Raw genomic sequence first — 8,133 nt, forward strand, 5'->3', positions numbered from 1 at the left:
GTTGTGCTTCGTTCCAGTTGCTGACTAGCGGTAGAAGCACCCGCGAGAAAGTGGTCTATACTATGGACGTAAAAAATCTGCTATAGCCGACGTTTCAGTTTCATTCGGGTTGTTGCTTTGGTCACCAAGGTTTGCTTAAACGATACTCGTGCATTCCATTTTTTCTTTTAAACGTGTTTGACTGCGTGACGAATAATTTAGATTGCGATCTCATTTTGAGGATCGTTGATTGTTTTTGAAATATTGTAACGTAATTTTTTGTAGATATGAAAAGTAATACGGTGAGTAAATCAGGTTGTTAGGAAGTACCAACTAAAATTGTAACCCTCATTTCTGCTTTTGTTTTTGGTTATCTTTCAGTCTTCCTGGATGAGGGCGTCAAGCTATTCATCCTTTTTGATCTTGACTGCTGGAATGACATTCGCGTTTTTCCTAATTTACATCTACCATTTAATCCAACACGGATGGTGAGGATGGTGACATGGTGTGTGTTGGGAATGTAATCGCCCAACAGACGACGACAAACCGATCCGGCCACCGGATGACTGCACCCGCGCATTTGCACGACTATTGTCTAAGGGGCCCCCGACAAGTGGCCCCAAACCCCCATTGTTTCCCCACCTTTAATTGTTACACCCCCACTAAGTGACTGTAAGTCTATCAATGTAAAACGAATAGACGCTTGGAACAGACACAGTTCTTAGTGTCAATTTAATTACTCAACCTAAACTGTAAGTACGGTACGACACGCCACCAATTTCTGATTCCTACTTTTTCACTGCTTTTGGCTACCATTTGGTAGCGAAATGAAACATGCTACTTTTTGGTAGAAACTGCTACCATTTGGACGGAAAACCGTCGATTTTTAAAAAGTAGGGTAAAGTAGATCCTCTACCATCTGCCTACCATTTGCAATGGTAGACTAGTCTACCATTGACAAAAACGGAAAAAAAGAAAAGACTTCGGCGGGGATCGAACATGGAAAGACATATTACTGATGTTTGCAGTTAAGCGCCTTAACCACTCAGCTATTTTAACATATTAATATTGAAACATTTTCCTGACTATTTCGAGGATTCAGTTAAGAACTTAGAAAAAATTCTGACTGAAAACTAAAGTATGTTTACATTTAAGACATTTGAGTATTTGTTAATAATAAAATCATACTTTTAATAATTATATATTAATTTTAAACTATAATTTCTATCTTTTTCATTTTTAATCGCTAATTTAACCCAAATATTTCAAAATAACAAAGGAAATGTTAATGTTCAAAAACAAAATTAAAAAGCTAAAGTGGAAATAGTTGTATAAAATCAAAAAAAATATAACAAATTAAAAAAGGAGAAGTAAAATTAACCTGTAAGTCATCAGAAGAAAGTTTGTTTGCTTCCCAAGTTTTGTTTTGTTATATTCCAACGAAAAGTGCATATTTACTTGGGAATCGCCCCTCCATTTTTGTTGTGATTTTGCGTTTTCGTCTGCTCTTTCTTACTTTATGGTAGACACGCATTTGTCTACCATATGGTAGGTCATCTTCCATTCCCCTACTAGCTAAAAGTAAACAAAATTTTCTACCATTTCTCTACCTTTTTCGTTCTACTACGCATGGTGGCCGAAAAGTAGGAAAAAGGTAGAAATCAAAAATTGAGAGTGTACAAAGTTAACATGGTCCTTCGAAACCTAAAAAGTTAATTTAAGCCAGTGAAGTACTGTGTCCTTCCTATCCATCACATTCAAAAATTGTAATTGTTAGGCTGTTTGGGGCCATTGCTAAGAAAGGCCCCTCAAACGAGGGAAGTAACAATCCTTGAAAAAAAAAAATCTCTTTGAACTATTAAGTAAAGAGGGCGGCCATTAACCACGCTAAAGTCGCGTGTTAACTACCGCACACAGCTAATAGCCACCGTTCTTTCTCTCTTTCTTAATTTTCTGGTAAAGTAATCGCCTCTCACACAGCAAAAAAAAAAACACAATCGCGTCTCTCTAACTTTCCCCTTCTGATTGTTGGCTATCTCGCCCTATTGTTATTTGAAATTGGTAATAACAAGCTCTATCTGTATCTCACCTGAATTATAGAGGAGTACCGTAAGGTCTCCAAACAAAATGCAAAATAGGCAAGAAAAGTCAGAGAATCAAGAGGGCGCAGTTGCGCCAAGACGGGCTTTTGCCCGCTTGGAAAAACACCACTTCCCGTTAACGAAGTCAGATAAGATTTTCACTAAAAAAAAGAGCGTGAAAAGTTATACCTAACCGCACATACCAGACGAAAAAATCGGGTTCCCAATACCGACCAGACGCAGGTGTGTAACGGTTTTCCCCCTGTCAATTTTTTTATTACTCGAATGATTTCTGTAATATAACATTTATTTTGGTTGTAATTATTGGTTGTAATTACCAATTGCAATCCCAACCGGACAACTTTGTCTAAAAGGAATGGAACACGTCAATTACGTATTTGAAGAAAATCCAACATTGAGTCATCCCGAACTGTAGCGCAAATACTTTTTTTTTATAACATAATTTTTGATTAAAAAGATATGATACAAGGGGGTTTGACATATCATTTTTTTTTTTTTTATCGTTCGTAGGAAAATTTCTTTCCTCTATTTCTCTCTTTCTAGTCTCTTGAAATTCTTCTTTATTCTGTTATTCGTCTATCACTTTTCTATCCTTCTTCTTCTCCTTGCTTATTCGCATTCTCCAAAATTGTAGCCTCAGTAGTGTTTTTAATAAATAAAACGGCAGAAGTAACAATAAGAATAGTCTCCAAATAGATTAAGTAATTAAACAAAAAAGAAAGAAAAAAACATATGGGATAGGAAGAATCGGAATAGAAAGAAAAAAATATATATAATATAGACAAAAAAAGATATAATTCAAACAATCAGTATAAGTCAAATCATTAGTTCAAATAGTCTCAAAAACAGGTTAGGTTCTTTAAAAACATATAATTATATATGTTTCTAAGGAATAAGATAAATGATAATATGATAATTTTTTAAAATTCGATTAGAATTGGAATTAAATATATAATTACATTGCGGAAAAATTACTTGAAAATTTTGAAAAAATGCAAAAGCCGTTCGTACACGGATTGAGTCCAGCGCCAGACTCTCCCCTAGCTGAAAGGAACAAATCTCCATCGTCAGTAGTTACTTCTGAAGACCAACTCTCTCCACCACAAGAGCTATACGGCCAACGAATTGAATACTGAGAGGAGCGCGAGACCTCAATATACAAGAAGGGGGTGGAGAGGCCACGATGTGACCCGCCTTCCGTATACTGGTGCCGACGCACATTTGTTCCCTTTTACAAGCTTCCCCGGGATTTGAACCTGAGTACTATCTTTGCGTGGGGTACAATCTATGTGTATATCCAAGCAAGTCATTCCATCTCTGACAAACTAACTTTTTACTTATCGTAAAATAAAAACCTCCCTGTTGGATAAATTAAAACCTTACTTGACTAAGTTCATCAAGTTATTTGTCATTTTTAATCAATAAGTTCTTATTTTCTAAGTTAGACTTATTTATTTCCAGAATTGACATTCTCATGCCATCTAGCGGTCAAAAGTAAACTAAAACAACGTCATCTAGCGGTCGAGTTTTAAACTGCGAGTAAAAGTACTAATACGCATAAAATAATAGGGAAATTATGTTAGCATTACCGTAGCAATCCTTTAGTCCCGAACTCTTCTTCTATTCCGCCTCCTATATTCTTCTTTCACTTCATTTCCTTTCTTCTTTTTCGCTTATCTTTCACTTTACAAACAAAGAAAACGACACTCATCAAAATGGCGACCTGTCTTCGCCTATGCACTTGTTGTTATGCGATGCTTCCTTCGACACATCTTCAACCAGCCAAAAAAAAATAAAGAAAATAAAAAATTAAATTAAAATAAACAAACAAAGAACAAACAAAGAGAAAAAAACACCAACAAAAAAAAAACCAAAAAAACAATAAACCAACAAAAAAAAACCAACAACCAAAAACAAAAAAACCAAATAAACAAAAAAAAAAACAAACAAGCAAAAAAAAACAAAAAAACAAAACAAAATAAACAGTAACACACTGTTTCACTTGATTCGTTTCCTAACTAAAAATTTTTCTGTTCTTGAAGCAAATGCATCATTGTTCCATTTATACTACGCGTACAGCAGCGCCACCGCTAGCTGCCACACCCAACGCGAAAAATATATATTTTATTTTCCTTTCCTTGCTATAGCTTTTCCCAATGTTCCAACGTTGAAAATATTCTAAGTCCCTTTTTCGCCGTCGGCAATCTATTCCGTCTTATCTTCTTTTTATTCCCCTCCGTTTTTCCCCCATTCGCACTTCCCCCGTGTATTGGACTTGCGCGTGACCTTGACAGTGCCGCTCATTTACCGTTAAATTTTTTCAATGTCTTATTTCTTATCCGCGCTTCTATATGAGTAAAATTTTCGTAAGTCTTTCTATTCCATAATTAAGATCTTTTTCTCTTCTTTCTAATGATACCAATTTTGCCCCAAAATAGGCCTCCCTTCCAGTAGAAAAATCTGTTAAATTGAAAGGCCCTATTTCCCCTATCCCTGTTGCTGTGTCACCGTTAAAGTATAGCCGACGGAATGTCTTTTACCTTTTTTTAAATCTATTAGAATATTTTCACTTTTTTCCCCAAATTTTTACCTCTTACGTTTTTATTTACTCTTTTTATTATCCCCATTTACTTAGTTTTGAGAAACCCACATGATAAAGTAGAATACTTGGCCATAAGAATGTTTCCATTTTTATATTTCCCTGTGTTGTTTTCCGTATGTTTCGTGTGTAGTAATGTCGTCAATGCCGTTACTATTGCTACTGCTGTGTCGGGTAGGGACAACGAATGCAACACATGTCGGGGGGATCCAATATTTCAAAATGATCCTTTTCCCCATATAACAACTATACTTTTTACAAATTAAAAATCAGAAAGATAAAGACTAGTTCTTTATCTTTCTGATTAAAAAATTAACCTCGTACGAGCAATCTTAGTATGTAAAAAAATTCACGCGCGAGACACCGTTAGGCCTATCTCGCGCGGGTTAAAACGCCGTTTTTGGACCGAGGTGATCCAATACCTGGCGTGGGTACTGTATGTATTTTCGCATGAACCTCGATCTGACGGTTACTGGATGCGAACCGTCGATTGGGAAACTCTGAATTGTGCGCTTGAACAAGTACAACTGTTTCAACAAGTGGAAGATGAAGATTTTCCAACGCCGATCGGAAAAGCTTCCGCAACCGCTGGTACCTTGTCTCACAACCATCTAACTTTGATTTGGGATGCGACATACACCCATAAGATTCAACACGAATTACGTCCAGTTGAATCTGGAATCGGAAATCTTATGATGAAGACGATTAATGAAAAATATTTCCGCCTCTTGGACAGCGAACGTCAACTAGATTTTCATTTGACTCTTCAACCACCTTGCGACCCCAATAAACGAAGTTGCAACAACCGAACAACGACTTTTAAAATCGTCGGCCAATCAAATTTAGTTTTGGTAACGTGGCCCTTCTTCGATAAATCTCTATCACTCACCGCCGAGTCGGCGTCCATCAAGGAGAAGGCCCAACCAAGCGTCTCTGTGGAAACCACCTCACCATCTAGTGACTCCGATTTGGATAAATTGGCCAATAAACAATATATTCAAGATCGTGCTATTGATCGTGATAATGAATTAGCGCGTATGTTACAGACAATTGAGTGCGATGTTCGCAAAGCTAAAAATGAACGAGCAATTATCACCGCCCAATATAATGGTTGGCTCGCCGCTTCATTATTGAAATTACCTCGGTGTGCAAAATTGCAAGCTTTTGGACAAACCACCGTAGTGATTCAGTGTAAAGCCGTAAACGCCACATTTGAAACCGTGATCACACCTTGTGGACCACAGTCGAAATTTAACAATTATACCATTAATCTTGATGGCTGGGAATTAGTGAAATTTTCCCCATGCTATTGGACAAATGGTTTCGTCAATTTCAACGATAAACCTTACGCCTTCCGCAACAACACTTGATGATCGACCCGAATATTGTACTGCCGGAGCGTACATTGGCTCATTCCTTCCGCTATGAAGACGTGAAAACCTTCGACTATGACCATCGCAGCAATCCAGCTTATAACGATAATTTACTCAACCACATGAACGTTGTAGCTGACATCGTAGCCGCCATGAATGAACAATCACCTGTGGATTTTCCATCGAATCATCGTCCTCATGCTCATCCTCTGCATGTTCTACTGACTTCAGCGGGAGTCGAGAGGTATACCAGCTGGTGGGAGGTCATCATAATCTCCTTGGTCGTCACCGTCATTTTCATCCTTGTCCTCATCGTCTTACGCATTTGCTGCTGTCTTGGCCTCTTCGGTGTTTGCTGTCCTCCAATTGAAGAAGTTAAAACCTCTTATCACAAACATGAAGTCTGATTACGGGACGTAATCTTACGCCGCCCGGAGCGATGTAACGAAGGCCTACAAATATATTTACTCAACATGCCCGCATTTTATGATCTTATGTTACTCCCTTTTTCACTTACGATATCCACCTTTTTCCTTATGTTAACGTCTACAATTGCAACATATTTCCTGTTTACTTCCTTGAAACGTTGTTTGTCAATCCGGAGATAAAGTCATCCTCGCTTTTAGCTGACCTCGATGAACACCTGCAACTGATGCGCAAATCGCACAATAAATAAACTTTTGAGGACTTAAATAACCTTTTGAGGACCGAACCTAGACAATCGACGGCCGGACATTCTGGACTGTCTTCCCTCGGTCCCGTCTCCACCGTCACCTGGCGATCAAGTTCGGGCGAAAGTTGATAGAGCCGGTTCACTCCGCCGACGTAGACCAAGGCGCTGTGCTTAACGACAACGAGATGCTGAAGCCGGTGGCCGCCATTGCCTTCGTTAAACGTGTTCACGATCGGACCGGCCGATGCGAGACAAAGACTCGTCAACACCAACAGCGGCCAGATGGATAGCGAATCTCCAAACTGTTTTGCACTCGCCATTATGCACGCACTTTCTTATTTACGTCCAGGCGATCGAGTCATCACAGCACCAATCTAATCGAGTCGTTTGATCAACAAAATCGAAAAATCGGGTTAGATTGGGCAAATTCACAAGGAGGCAGGTGGGCGTAAGTGACGATGAGATAAAAATAAAATTTAAGTTTAGGATTTTATGGTTTCTCAACTAGCCCGTAAATAGACCAAACAGCTAAGGTTTCGTGACGTCATTTGATATGAACAATCTTTTTAAAGAGGGCGTCTAAAAAAACAGGTATTTCATTTTTTTTTTTACGAAAGATTTTGTGCTGCCCCCTCTTGAAACAATTTTTGCTTTATTCTCAGAGATTTTTGTTGACATCGTCGTCGTGTCTGGACTCGCCCTCCTCCCGTCCTCTCAATCCCCCCCCCCTCCTTATACTAAAAACCATCACCTCCATCTTGTTTTTCTTTTCTTTTCTTTTTTTTTTCGTGCCCGGTAGCTGGAAACCGTGTTTCTCTCGTTGGCTGGTCGTTAAAAAATATATAAATTGACTGAAAATTGTTATGTGGTGGTGGTGGTGGTGGAAGAGGGGGTGGGGAGAGAAAGGCCAACGCTCGAGGGGCTAAAGGGAGAATCGATAGTGCACAAATCGATCGAAGAAAAAAACAAAGAAGAAACATGTCCAGCTGCGTGAAAACTGAATCATTGCAACTCGGTGTGCTGAAAATGAAGCCCAGAATTCAATCTGAGCGAGAACGCACAGTTGCCACACACACATACACACACACACACACAATGGAATGCTGCTGCTGCTGCTGCTGCTGCTGCTACCCTCCCTCCCTACTTGACGCTCTAGGCTTTTGACAACGCATCCCCCACAACATGAAAAGGGGATGGAAGAAAATGAGGGAAAAGATGAAACATAAATGGCATTCAATTCCAATGGTTCACCTTTTAAACAAGACACAAGATGAAGAATGGCCAAAGAGAAATGGCTGCCTTCAATGATGAGTAAAGCAAATGTGTGGGCAGAACAAAAACAGAGTTTTCTCTTCTCACGATCAAAAAAACTATACACACACTACTACACATATACACACACACACA

At 38.8% G+C, this 8,133-nt stretch overlaps 3 long non-coding RNA genes across 4 annotated transcripts; 1 reads left to right on the forward strand and 2 right to left on the reverse strand.

The window, feature by feature from the left end:
- The first annotated feature begins 43 nt into the window (after positions 1-43).
- Positions 44-692, forward strand: LOC123472572. Its single transcript, XR_006647057.1, has 2 exons — positions 44-281; positions 361-692. It is a non-coding gene; the product is annotated as an uncharacterized LOC123472572 (long non-coding RNA).
- Positions 693-2,349: 1,657 nt separating this feature from the next.
- LOC123472574 lies at positions 2,350-6,564 on the reverse strand. The gene is made up of 2 exons (XR_006647060.1): positions 6,222-6,564; positions 2,350-3,853 (listed from the first exon to the last, which is right to left on the reverse strand). It is a non-coding gene; the product is annotated as an uncharacterized LOC123472574 (long non-coding RNA).
- Positions 6,565-6,634: 70 nt separating this feature from the next.
- Positions 6,635-8,133, reverse strand: LOC123472573. Of its 2 annotated transcripts, none has more exons than XR_006647058.1 (3): positions 7,978-8,133; positions 6,767-7,100; positions 6,635-6,696 (listed from the first exon to the last, which is right to left on the reverse strand). It is a non-coding gene; the product is annotated as an uncharacterized LOC123472573 (long non-coding RNA). The 2 variants fall into 2 exon arrangements; XR_006647059.1 differs by having other exon boundaries at positions 6,643-6,702.

This window comes from Daphnia magna, linkage group LG5 (genome assembly GCF_020631705.1).
Source record: "Daphnia magna isolate NIES linkage group LG5, ASM2063170v1.1, whole genome shotgun sequence".
Classification (NCBI taxonomy): domain Eukaryota; kingdom Metazoa; phylum Arthropoda; class Branchiopoda; order Diplostraca; family Daphniidae; genus Daphnia; species Daphnia magna.